Source organism: Plectropomus leopardus, chromosome 23, assembly GCF_026936395.1.
Source record: "Plectropomus leopardus strain MGB_pleo_1.0 chromosome 23, ASM2693639v1, whole genome shotgun sequence".
Taxonomy (NCBI): domain Eukaryota; kingdom Metazoa; phylum Chordata; class Actinopteri; order Perciformes; family Serranidae; genus Plectropomus; species Plectropomus leopardus.
Window position 1 is genome coordinate 143,755 of NC_142198.1, and position 13,647 is coordinate 157,401.

At 39.6% G+C, this 13,647-nt stretch overlaps 1 protein-coding gene across 3 annotated transcripts in view; it reads left to right on the forward strand.

Moving 5' to 3' along the window:
- The window catches only part of sorcs2 (sortilin-related VPS10 domain containing receptor 2), a 671,324-nt gene that overhangs the window by 78,898 nt on the left and 578,779 nt on the right, over window positions 1-13,647 (forward strand). The gene's annotated exons all lie outside the window — the stretch shown is intronic.

Sequence of the window (13,647 nt, forward strand, 5' to 3'; positions counted from 1 at the left end):
CTGAAGACACTCTGCTGTTATGATGCCAAGTTTTGCTTATGGCTCACAATCACTCACAGTCAGCACAGGTAACCTGTACCTTCCATGTGCAGCTCCCGCACACTACCTTGTGACATTTGACACAAGTATCCTTTGCTTTGTTTTTCTTACACTTTCTTTGCACTTGGCACTGCCTTCTCCTCTCCATCTTCTGCTGCTCCAACCGGGGCTCTCGCACCATCATTTGTCTGGCTTTCGCTGTCATGTGTCCGGAGCGAAGTTCATTTGCGAGTCGCAGTATGAAGTTCCTCCGTGACATCATCTCATCGGTGCATTTCTTGAACAGGATCGAAGCATTTATGGCAGCCAGGTCAAGAATATTATAAAAGACCGCCAATGGCCATCTTCGTGTAGGTGCTTTCACTGAGTATTTCCTCGCCATTTGATCAAGCACATCTACTCCAACCTTGGTTCTGTTGTAGTATGTAACAGTCTCTGGTTTGGCCTTGTGGCCACCTGTGATGTTGACAGCTGTGTGGACAGTGCTTAGAATGGAGACATTTTTCCTTGGTTTGCACTGATAGACTGTTAGGGTTGCACTGTCACATTTCAGCACCTCTGTAGTGTGCAGGGCCCTTTGCTCCTTTACAGATGGAGGAAGCTCTCGTCTGCTCTTATTTACCGTACCAACCAGGCTGGTTTTCTGGGCCTTTAGTGCCTTGGCAAGTTCAAGGGAAGTAAAGAAGTTATCAGTCGTGATGTTTCTCCCCTTCCCCAGGAAAGGCTTAGCCAATTTCAACACCACACTGTCTCCCAGTCGCTGTCCTGGCCTCCGTGTCTCATCTTTGCCCAGATATGGCGCAGCATTCAGCATATATTTGGTATCAACATCAGCAGCAAGCCAGAACTTGATACCAAATTTGTCAGGTTTGCTAGCTATATACTGGATGAAGCTGCACCTTGCTTTTGTTGGGAAGAGCTGCTCATCAACAGTTATATCAGCACCTGGTTTGTAGCAAGTGATGCAGTTCTGGACAAATCTCTCCCAAACTTCAGATACCAGGGCAAACTTGTTCTCCTGCAGACGTGTGCGTCTGGTCTCCTTTTTGTCAAAACGCAGGAATCGTAAGATTTCCTGAAATCTGTTTCGGGACATGTTCTTCTTGAAAAATGCACAGCCCCAGTCAGCTGACCAAAAGCTCCCCAAGTCCAGGCCTTTTCCACCTTGTGCACCACGAACGTAGATTAGAGCAACGAAGGCCTTTAGCTCATCAACAGTCATATCCCATGAACTTTCCCCTCTGACTCTATGTGCCTCAGCAACGGTGCAGGCCCTGATGTGTTTCAGCATGGAATCATCAACCAAACACAGAAAAGAGGTGAGGGCATCTTCAATGTTGCGTTTGGCATGTGCTGTGGGGCCTGCAGCTTCTGAAAGGACATTGTGACTCTGACGCCTTCCGCTGTTTTCACCTGACTGTATTACCGTCCACACTGTGCCATCTTTCGCTGTTTCATGCCTCTGTGCTGAGGGTTGTGGGACAGCTTCTTCATCCAATGGCGGGCTGAGTGCTCTTGTGGTTAACACAGTAGGTGCCGCTGAAGTTTCAGGATGTTCCACTGTCACCAAAACATTATAGCCTAATTAGTTTTATTTCATGGAATATTCATCTTATCAGGCCTTTTCCAATTTATGGCACACTTGATAGACCAAAAAGCTGTCTATCAGAAAATCATGCTGTTTTGTAAATTATTTGGAGGCCCCCTGCAATACCTAAATAAAGGCTAAGGCTAAGGCTAAAGGCTCACAAGATCACATAAAACTAGCACAGGCTTACATTACAGAAATATGCATTATAGCAAACAATAGCTTAATAATAATGATGATAATAAGGAGTCCTCCTGTAGGCCTCATACCTTGAAAATTAGCAGATGGGACGTCAGCAAGTGTGGAATTCGATGTTTCCAGTCGTCTTTTTTTGCTAGTGGGCATCTCTGAAATGATTTCTGAATCACTCTCAGAGCTAGATGAAGCTTCTTCCAAACACCAGAGACATCACTCTCTGAACCTGCTCCTCCGTCGGATTCTTCCTCATCAAGACTCTGGAGCAAGGCTAAAGCCTCCATAACAGACATTTTCTTTCTACTTGTCATTTTTGTCTCTCTTGGGTTTAGAGTGAAGCTATAACTAGGTTTTAGCTTCACAGAGCATAAAAAACAAACAGACAATAGAGCAGGAGAAAGAGCGGGAAAATGTAGCAAATAGTGAAATATGACACCCCCTGTAAAAAACATGCAGTCAATTTGACTGCTATGGTCATTCGAGGTAGTAATACTCAGATCTCTTTTGTGTTTTGAAATTTTAATGATAAAACAATGTTAGAATAAAATATACACACATTTAGGAAAAGTCAGGGTCCTATTGGTACATAGTTTTTTTTAAACCAAGTTATGATGTCGCAAATTTTGAAAGCAGTCAAAATGACTGCCTTGGTAGTTCTAGTGTTAAGAGACTTACCTAATAAAGGTACATACACACCATGGTCCTCAAGAATTTTAAGATCTTGAAGAAGGGGTTCCAAGACTGCTTTATAACCATATGTTTTTACATCACAACTTTTGCAAAGCACTGCAAGATAAATAGATGATAAAGATGAGTGGGAGCCTGGTGGCAGGTTACCTAGTATCCAGTAAACACCACAAAGCTTGTGTTTTGAGGTGCCTAGGGGATTGCAGGTCTCAAAATCGTCCACATAAAGATATCCGTAACTCATCTGTATTTAGGGAGCTGTTTTCCTTAAAGTGCAAACCATCTTCAGGGGACCTGAATTCAAGAGATGGGTCAAGTTCAATGTCCTGCTGTCCTCTATGATTTTTAATAGTCTTATCAAGAATGGCCTTATTATTTAAAATTTGCTGCAAAGATTTCAACAGTGGAACATACTGAAAGGTGTGCTTCTTTTTGCGATCAAGTAGGTAAGTAACGGGTTCCACAACACAGAATTTTTCCTTATAAAATTGTTTACGTTGATATGAAATACTAAGAGGGCCACCTTTTTCAATTGCTTTTAGAACAGGGTTAGATGAGCAAACTGCTGTGGTGATTTCTGTAACTACAGCGTCATCAACTTGTAGGTTGTGATGCTTAAGGATATCAGACACAACACCTCTAGATAGTGCGACTGATGCTGTGTTTATCAAATAGTAAAGTTCTTGTAAAAAATCATCAATTGCTGTACCTGGCACGTGGACTAAATATTCCAACTTTAGTAAGGCTGCTGCAAGCTGCTGCTCAATAGCACAAAGTGTGTTGTGTTGATCTTGTGAAGAATCAGAAACTTCCTCTAACACACACTCCTCGTCCTGGCTATCAGCAAACAAATCATCTACTGGTGGAGATGGTATTGTAGTTGTTTTGACAATACCTGGCAAAAAATCAGCTAATGTGTGAGGTGTGTGTCGGCGACTTTTATGAGACTTAAAGGTTCCATAAATACTGGTTTGAAAACTACAGCCAACAAACATGCGACGTACATTTTCATTTTTCTTCAGATGTGTGTTGATATGAACAAAAAACTCCCTTTCATTAGCTAAATTTTTGCATACACACAAGTGACAGCTGAAAACAGACAACTCTTTTAGTGCCTGATTATCTTGTGTGGAATGCACTCTATTTTGATGTACAATTAAAGCATTCCATGTCTTAAATGTACAGGGACATTTAAAACGGATAACGTATGGTGCGTCCAAAATGTGGGTGTTTGAATTTATAATGGTGAAGCAATTCTGACCTACTTTGCACAGCGACTGAACACCCTTTACACTGAAACCCAACTGGGTCGAAAACTTCATCCTGAACTCCGTTTTTTGTTCCAAAGACACGGTTGCTTGTGGACAGAAGAATAAAACCGGGAACACATGTTCACGGTTGCAAAATAACCCAGGCTTGTGTGGACAAGGCCTAATTATTAAAAACACTTCTCCAGAATAGTTTCAACAAAAGGACGAACACTAGAACCTTAAAGACAGTAGGACTTACAGCAATTATTATTACTCACAATATTTTTGAAAATAATATCATCATCATCATCATCATGCTGACAAATCCATTAATTCTTGTTTAAACACATCCAGTAAACCAACAAAAGCAAATAAACAGTAATACTCACCACTACTACAGAGCCTTTGACACAGCACCCAGAGAGACATGTCAAATATGGGCCTTGGCTGGAGGACATCTACAGAGTAAAAATAAAAACAACAACAACAACAATAATAGTAAAGGTCAAGTTGGATCTCTGTGGGTGTGTAGACTACATCAACTCAAGGCAGGACATAACTGTAAAAGAGCTACAGTTGATAAAAGGGCAGCAAATCTCCCCCCAAATCAAATCATTCTTATGTTATGTTTTAATGTTGGTTTTTTTCGCTCATTATAATCAAGCCCCCCCCATCAAGCACGCGCGCACGCGCGCGCACACACACAATAAGAAAACACCTCGCTTTTAAATGTATTCATTTATTTTTGTAATTTAATTATAGATTGTGATAATATTTAAACTACAAAAAGTCACTATTTTTGCTGTCCTAAAAAGACAGTAGATTTTTTGATTTAGGCCAGTCTGTTTCAGTTAATCCTCATTTTATTCACGATCACCCTCATTTTAAAGATTTTAGACTGTAGGCCATGCTGTGGCAATGCCCCATTTCCTGTCATGCCTTGTGATGGACTGACTGACTAAGTTACATCATGTGTAAAGTCGCGAAGAAGGCTCACTGTTTTAAGAACTGAGTCTACCATTGAGCATAATTTGGGTGTCTCTGGGCTGTTACTTGTCCATTGATTTAAACTATTTTCTTTCTTTTTTTATTTACATCAAATGCAATGTGTTTATGTTACTTCTCCTAAGAAATCCTACACAATTATTTTAAAAGCACTGAGATTATTTAGCCTACTGATAATACAGCCATTGTCTTAAGTCTATCTGACTGTTTATTTATCAAAGTCTCACACACAACTCATAACGTAAAACGCATTTTTTCTTCAAAGCTCTTGCCTTTTTTGTTTGCAAACTAAAGTCACTCCAAAAGAGACACCAGTCAGTTACACCAACAGTGTAACTGTTACTGTGTTCTTATTATGCTAAAACAAATGAACAAAATCCATTTAATATACACATGCATATTTGAATGCTGTTGTTTGGCTCAAACCCACAACTAAATTATGCAAAAATCCAGTATGAGTTTACTGACGATGCTGGTGTAACATTTGCATTGTTTTGTATTCAGTGTATGACCTGCTGATTAGGGATGAGTCAATGGTCATGCAGCAAGTTGCTGGTTGTGCAGCAACTTGACCGAGCGTCTTCTTTGTCAGCGTCAAATTTTGTAGATTTGGGGTTTTTGGAACCAAAAAAATCTGAAATTCTCTTTTATGACATAGTTTAGCTCCTCCAGCAACTGCCAAAAGTCCACCTTATGCACTGACCTGAACTCAGCCTTTTGCACTTTGACCTGACATGATGACAACAGTTGTCACGTTATAGAAATTAATAATATGAATAATAAAATTAAAATATGTTTTATTAGTTTCTGATTAGGCAATGTGTTGTATGCTGTTGTTGCTTAAAAAAAAGAGGCAGTAATAATTATTTAAAAATAATTAGGCCAAGTTTGAATAGATTTGAACTAAAGTTTGAATAGATTTGAACTAAAATTTGAGTAAGAATGTGCTGAAGGATCATGACATGAACAATCCCTGTTGCTATGGTTACAATAGTGTTGTGAAGCTTGGTCTGAGCCACTTTGTTTGTTTCCCATTTACAGAGCCAGGGCTGTGTATGAACACCAGATTTTTATTAAAGTAGACAGAACAGAATGGGGGGATAATATATTTGCTAAATTTGACAAAAAGTATATTGGATTAAAGTCTGACTGCGCCTTTAATACCATAGGTGTTATTATTTATTTTGGTTTATTGTTGTTGTTTTCAATATATCATAGTGTTTTATAAGTTTTATTATTATTAATTTACATGTTTCCATTCATCATTCATTCATCCATTCACCTAGAGGGAGGGTGGGGTGGGACAGGATAACAATCATGTCATATTTACAAACATTCAGATTTCTGTGTTCTTGTGATAGAAAACATGAAGTTGTAAACACACACACACACACACACACACACACACACAAACAAATAATAGGTGTGACAGCAGTCAAAGGGTTAGGCTGGATGGGACATTGTAAGATTCAAGAGATTTGGAAGATTAAACTATGCAAGGGCATGACCAGAACATAGAAGGGCCAGGGGCACATTTGGTTTTTTCATATCAGGCAAGTTGGCATTGTACATTTCTGCAAACCATAAATACATGATGTTTGTATGTTTTATACGTGTCATATCATTGTTTCTAACGTGAAGTAGTTACAATTACATGTCTATAAGCTGAGTGTGGATGTGGAGAGGATGGTGAATGGCATATGACCTAGAGAAGTCAGCTGTCAAGCTACAGACCACTGAAGACCACTATCACTATTCGAGACCAACAAACAAAAACAAAGCAAAACCTGTTCTTTTTTAGCAAGACATCACGTCATTTCAAACAGTGGTGCTCGTTACTGCTGCACTCAAAATGGCAGGTAATGACACTAGACTGCATGCACTACCATCAGGGCCAGGCTTTGAAGCCAATTTGTTTTGGCCAAACAATGTAATTACCCTGTCATGTGATGTCATGTGGCCCAAAAAGACAGCCTCCCAATGACTTACATGGCAAAAGAGACACCTGTATATCATTGGCTGAATTTTCTTTAGCACCACCAACCCCGTGAAATGATTAGTTTCACTATCAGGATTTAATCCATTCAATCTGATAACATTTGGAAAATCTAGAAGGGCTGCATGATTGAATAATTATCCCCATTTAAGTTAATAGGGCACTTAACCAGAAGTAGCTAGCTTGGCCAGTGAAAGGCTTTAATGCGCCTGCTCTGTGGGCTGCACAGTGCAGAAGTAGTGCTTATCATCTGCAAATAATCTAGGTAATTTAATACTCAAATGGTTGTTGAACTATTTTGGCTTTATCGACCACTGACCAACTCTCACAGGAATGAACAGAGGCCACCTACGACACTGTATCCAGTTTTCTTTTACATCCATGACTAGCCTCCAGCGAGACAAAAGCTGGACACAAAGGCTAAAGATGAAAATACAGCTGCAGTAGTAACATTCAATGTAATATAAAGCTATATGCCTCCTATAGATTTTGGCTTTTGAAGGAAGAAAATGTTGATGTTTCTTTAACTGCCTCTGAATGGGTGACAGTTTGGAGGTGTAGTATACATGGCCAAAGTAACCCATGAAATAGTGAAAATGTGTTTGGGGCCTTTTTCAACTCCCTTTTTAAAGACTATGAACCTGTAGGTTTATTTAACTTTTCATGGACCTTCATAATGGCTGTTCAACATGTGGATTGTTTGCCTACAGCATAAGGGTGCAAAAGCAACAAATCACTGTACTGTTTGTTCATGTACAAAGCCTGGGTAAAACTTATCTTACATTTGCAATTTTATTGAGACCTGACTGTAGCTACAGTATGCAATCTTTTTAGATTTAGTCTGCTGTCTGCTCCTAGTGCACAGACTGAGCTAGGAAAGAACAACATGTTCTCATCCCAACTCGTCACATAGTGTTGCTCTGTCAGTGACCTTTGTGTCTACTTATGATGTTTTAGGTATCCTTCTGCCTAAACTGTTTATGATGTCTACAAATGCACATGGTGGCATGTTGTAGCACCTTGTTAAGATTGTACATGAGGACATTACAACCAACGCTGACTGTCACGCCAGTGCCTCCACTCCTGGTGAGCTAGCACTACAGCTAGCAGCTCCCGATTGCCAACACCATAATTCCTCTTTACCAGGGACAGGTGCAGAGAAAAGAAGGCACAGGAATGGAGTTTGTTGTCCTTGGGGGAACGCTGAGAGGAAAGGCACCTACTCTAGAACGAGGGCTGAGGTGAACACATTCTTCAGGCAGAGAGACGCTGTCTCAGCCTCAGTGGTCCAGGAGAAAGGGGAGGAAGTTGAGGTGAGGTGGGTATGGGAGCTGCCACTCTGCTGTAGTACTGAATGAAGCGTCTGTAAAAGTTGGCGATGTCTAGGAAACATTGGAGCTGTTTTTTGGGTAGAGGATGTTGGGCAGTCTGACACTGCCTGAATCCTGGCTGTATCTGTCTTTATTTGCCCTTGCTCAATGATGAAGTCAAGAAAACTGTCAGCTGAAGCATGGAATTCACACCTTTCAGCCTTTACGAAGAGTTTGTTCTCCAAAAGCCTCTTCAGGACAAGACAGACATGTTGTTCCTTGATATCATGAGAGAAGTTCAGGATATCGTCCAGGGAAACGAAGATGAACTAAATGAGCATCTCTCTGAGAACATTGTTTACTAGGGCTTGAAAAACTGATGAGTTAGGTTAAAAGCTGTTGCTCAAAATATAAAGCACAATTTAACAAAACTGCCCCACATGCTCCCAGGTCCCCCAAGTGACGTTGAGGTATGGAGATAAAGAGCTCCCGGGGAGAATAGGAGGAGGCAGGTGGAGCGTGGAATAGAACGAGATGGAGACAGTGCGGGCGGGCTAGGGAGAGCCGCAGAAGGGGCAAGGTCAGTGGCAGCAGACAAGGTGAGTTGAGTGGTTACCTTAGATAGTTGTGTTCCAACCATAAGTGTGGAGTCCACGGAGGGTTTCCATAATTTCCTGGAGGTTTTGTTTATGGTGTCGGATCATTCGTCCTTTGGAGGCAAGGGCTTGGTGGAATGAGTCCAAATCTGCGGGGTCCATTGTGACCAGATTATTCTGTTACGTTAGCACTCTTCCCCCCTCTCTTTCTCTTTCCTTTTTGTCATTATTGTAATTCAACTGTTATTTATTACATCTATTGCACATCTGTCCATCCTGGAAGACAGAGCTCTCATCATCCTCTGCCGCTCTTTCCTGAGGTTTCTTCCAGCCCCCCGTTTCAGGGGTTCTTTTTGGGGAGTTTTTCCTTAGGCAATGTGAGGGTCTAAGAGTACAGGGATGTTTAGGACCCAGAGGTGGACTCAGAGCCTGAGGAGGAATTTGATGGTTTTATTGATTAGAGAAGAATGGCACGCAGGCTGGCAGATGTGGCTGATGGTGAGTTGAGAGACAGGTAAGGTATATGAAAACAAGGACAATGAAGGTTAAGATGTAGCTCAAAGACCTTGCAGGTAAAGCACAAAGTCATAGACGTAGTTCTGCCAATTACAATAAGTTACAATATGTAGCGATGGGATAATCTGGCACTGAGTGAAGGAAAGCTTTGGGTTCTTGTAGAAGTGGTGTTGAATTAATCATCAGCAGCAGAATCAGGAGAGCAAATTAAAAAAAAACAAAAGCTTTGAATCTCTATATCAACCTTCCTCTCTGCTCTCCTTGTAGATATCATACTTACTTATACTCATGATACCACTCCTGACATTTGCACTTCACTTGCTTATTATAATACCAGCACACCTGCAACATACACACATGCAGATGCATCCCACACTCCCTTAACCTGAACCAAAGGTGCTCCTTAGACAGTAACAATATGAGGACATCATTATTGCCCAAATGAGTAGGGGCCTTTAGCATGGGCTAGTAATTAATTAACAACAACTCTGTAACTTAATTAGCTCCACATGGGGGGAGAAGGATGGTGGCAGAGAATGAGGTGTACAGTGTGTGTGTGTGTGTGTGTGTGTGTGTGTGTGTGTGTGTGTGTATGATTAAGGGGAGATGAAGATTGATTATGATAGCACATGTCTGACTTTGTGTAGCATCTGTGCATTCACTGGTGCCTTGCTGCGAGGCCAAATATCCTCTTAAAGGGTAACAACATTGAATAAAGGCGGTTCAAATGACAAATGTTTGATAGCGTAATGACATTTTCAGACTTCATGTTTTGGAGTTGAAAAAAAAAACAAAACAAAATAAAAAAAAAAACCCACCCTAATGTTGCAAACAACATAAAAAACCTTTGAGAATCATTCTGTGGGTATCTCTAGCTAATCCTTCCTTTTGCCATCTCAATTTTGTGTATGTGATATGGACTTATGTTTGTGGGTATATACAGACATTTTCAGTAGCAGCCTGTTCCCACCCACTCCCAAATTTTCTCGATCTCCCCAACTGCTCACTGGGAGAGCATTTGCTTTGTTAGCTGCAGGCTAAAGTAGAACCTTATCAACCCAGATACGAAGCTGTACTCCCACAGGGTCATATAACCATCTTCGTAAAAACTGCAACACAGCATTACTACATTCCATATACATATTCAGGCCTGCAACTCTTTAGCAGCAGAGAGGCCCTCCTCACTTCTGCCTTAATCTCCATCATCATCTAGTAAGTAATTGGGTGTAAATGCATAGCATTCACAACCTATGTTCTTCTACTGCAAAATTCTTTATTATTTTGCTTCTTCTGCTTATTGGGTGTGAATGAGAAGCAAGCAAACTTTGGCACTTCATTCAACATACATTCAAACTTCAAAATATTCAGCCCATTTATGAACCGACTGCTTTCATTCAGCTTCTTCATATCATTCATACCTTCTGAAATATTTTGGGCATTTTTCCCCATTCAAAATGTATGGGTGGCATGTTCAAACTTTTTTCAAGCATTTTCAAAACCCTTCTCCTCTGTCATACTTTCATGTAAAAATTTCATTACACCTTTAAAATATTCCACATCATGCCTTTCCTACAAATATGATATAACTTGTAAATATCTTTTATAGTTTTTGAAATATTGAAACTTGTTTGAAACTTTGTTAAAGTGCCAAAATTAAGATTTATCATTGCTCCCTATGGCAGAGAATGCCCACAGCTAGAGTGAGGGAGACCAACTGTCAGAGCAGACAGCCTCCCAAACATTTCTCTTTTTTTTCTCTTTTTCTTGCCAGGGCAAACATTAACAGGCAGATCCAGCACCTTACCCAGCAGTGACTGTTCCCGTGGGACCTGCTGGACACACCAACATTCTGACACAGATCCAGACACAGACACAGACACGCACACACAGGATTTGACACATTCTATAGACAAAATCATACAACCTGCTGCTCTGTAAGCATTTTTGAACCTAAACCAATACACTGAAGACACTGTTCTGTGTATTTTCTGGATATTATTCAATATTTCAACCACATTCAACATACATAACATACACCCTTCAACTCCTATTTATTCACCATCCTCTAACAAATGTCAGCTTTTTTAACAGGCTTTCAAATGTTCCACATGATGAGTAGTAGTCAACATTTTAATGACATTCATGCAAATTAAACTCCTTCATACTTTTTTTAGTTTACTTTGAAATGTGGATTAGTCAATGTGGATTAGTCACAAAACTATTAAAAATTATATTAAGAAGTTTAGTCTAGATTATTTTTAAGTTAAGATTTTTACCAACAAAGAACATTGCAAAGTGAGGGGTTTAGGGATGAATGGGATTGAGTTGAGGGGAAGAACTGAAGTGTCAACAGCCTGTGTATTGTCTTTTATGTGTTACATAGTCTTACTACTTAAGACATTGTTTCCTTTATCTTGGTGATAATGGTGTATAGCTAATGTTTAGGTATCTATTAGCAAAACTCAAACAATTTACCAGCTCCAAATATTCTATTGTGTCCCTCATACCATCTTTGACCTCTCTTTGGTGGCAGTACTGAAAGTGAATTTTCTTTTGGGGATCAATAAAATATTGAGTTGGACAGCAAGCTGTTAGCCATTTCCCTGCTACAGCCTGTTATCTAATAATACCAACATGAGGAGTGACAGGCCGTATAATGTAGTAGGTCATAAAGCCTGTGTGAGAGGCCAGTGTTGTTGTGGATGTAAGCAGTGACTCCCCTCTGGCCTCTCACTGTACTCTAATCTTCTCTTTTTCTCTATCTGGATGGCTCAGACAAGATGAGGTCAGGGGACACCAGGCTATTGCAATCTTATCACCTAACAAGACAGAGAATAGCACCGTGAGTTTGTGCATGTGTTTGCATTTGGAAATCCGTGCTTACGTGCCTCTTAAGTTGCAAGCCAGATAAAATGTATAAAACAATTTATGAAAGCACTTCTTCTGAGATAATGAAATTGTAACAAATTGCACCTCTCCTTATCAGCGCATTCAGTTTTGACACAGGAAGTGGGCACCTGTTTAGTAGATGTGTTTCTAACATCATGGTGGTCAATTCTAATATATTGAATAGTATGTGTACACAATCGACAGGGACCCCCATTATTTTTTAAACAGCTGAAAAAATAGATGTGTCATTGTGCATTCAATTCATCAGATGCTTTCACTGAATGATTCATGAGGCTACAGGGAACTAGTTCAGCAACTATATTGTGTGAGATCATTTACAGCAATAGAATTTCTTTTCTTTTTTAATTTCACATTATTCTAATTCAAGGTCTAGAATATGACCACTGAATGAAAACAAATAGCATTCAAATCCAACACTCTAATATTAGCGATATGTGGCATTTAGAGGTTAAACTAGGCTTTTATTTACAGGCCTCTCTGGTAGAAATTGCAGACTGAGGTATGCTCAAATAATAACCTACACAATTCAAAATTTTCCACAAAAAAATTGTCACAGTGACATGCTAATACACCAGTATTTTAGAATAACTTATTCAAATCTGGAGGACAATATTTTATCTCTCCTCAATGGTATAATTCAGGTATACATAGCTTAGGAGACACAAATGACATGGATTTAAGAAGCTTTCTGGATTTAAAGGAAATATATCATCCATGTCATTGAGCTCCTTCATATAGCTGCATTTACACTCTGCTATGCAGGCTGCAAATATCTTAAGTGACAGCCAACTTGTTAATACATCCAATAATGAATTAATTAAACTGTCAGAATTACCTAATTGACAGGTTTCATTAATCTATAGTACTTTGTTGGAGCACACACACACAAACTCTGATTGGTGTATTAACAACAACTTGAATCATAAATTAACAGACCTGAATTTCATATATCAGACTTATTTAATGTAATGTAATTTTATTGAAACAGGGACAGTGCACAATGAAACATCAACCTTATATAAAACAAGGAGAGATGCATTGTACCAGGTTGTAGCAGAGCTGCTTTTCCACCTGTAGTCCCTGGGCAGGTTGGTGGAATAAATAAATACATAAATGAATTTGATTAAATAAAATACAAAACATCAGTTCATAAAATTTTACAAACATTATCCCCATATCCCACCCCCCTAATCAAGACAAATGTTAAATGTATGACAAATTGCAGCTATAAAATTATGTATATATGAGGGCACAATCATTTCCCACATCCTAAAACCAGTTTCCCCTCTCCTACCCCCCAACATTCACAAATACACTCAAGATAAAAAAAAATTAAAAATAGATATGCATAATGCTATACAATCCCAAATCCTGGGCCTCCCCCACAGTTGTGCAGGTTTGCTGTGACAGTATCCAACATTTAGTTCAACATTAAAAGATCTGAAAGTTGGTACATGTTATTAGTTCTGTGGGAAGAGTGTTTCACTGATTTATGGCTACAAAAGAAAAAGATGATTTTCCCAACGAAGTCTTGCATTTTGGAATACTGCACTCT